Genomic DNA, 472 nt, shown 5'->3' with positions numbered 1-472 from the left:
AAGAACAAGTCAGCCTGCTAATGTAATTGCCTTCCTCTAATACCTTACTATATCTAGCAGTTTCAGAAATAAGAAAAATTGTTCTAATTATGTGAATATGTATGAAATGATAAATGCTGTTATATCAGGAGGCTGATGACATACTGAGCTGACAAATGTCAAATGTACAGTTACTGATAATTTCAGAACACAGTGATTGCTGATAATGTAATATTTATGCATTGGTCGACAATTGTGAAAGCTGTGTGAGAGATTACACCCTGATTTTATAGAAATGAAACGCTTAGACGAAAGAAAGAATACAGAGTATCTCTGTAATATATGTATTAACAGTACTGATAATAGATGTGGAAGCATGTTTCTCATTATTTAAATCCTATATTAATAATTAGAAAAAGTAAGTAAAGCTAAATATATTTTGTATGTGCAACTCTAGTTTGGGTTTTTATTTATTACAGTTATTTTCTACTTT

The 472-nt window shown here is 29.7% G+C and overlaps 1 protein-coding gene across 1 annotated transcript in view; it reads left to right on the top strand.

Annotated features, from left to right (window-relative positions):
- The window catches only part of LOC119587748 (cryptochrome-1-like), a gene marked incomplete in the record, with an annotated part of 40,863 nt that extends 40,503 nt beyond the window's left edge, over nt 1-360 (top strand). Inside the window, 1 exon segment of the mRNA XM_037936434.1 lies at nt 10-360.
- Nucleotides 361-472: the final 112 nt, after the last annotated feature.

The sequence above is a fragment of the Penaeus monodon genome, chromosome 23 (assembly GCF_015228065.2).
Source record: "Penaeus monodon isolate SGIC_2016 chromosome 23, NSTDA_Pmon_1, whole genome shotgun sequence".
Taxonomy (NCBI): Eukaryota; Metazoa; Arthropoda; class Malacostraca; order Decapoda; family Penaeidae; genus Penaeus; species Penaeus monodon.
The sequence above is the reverse complement of the archived record's forward strand: the minus strand, read 5'-3'. Positions and strand labels throughout refer to the sequence as shown.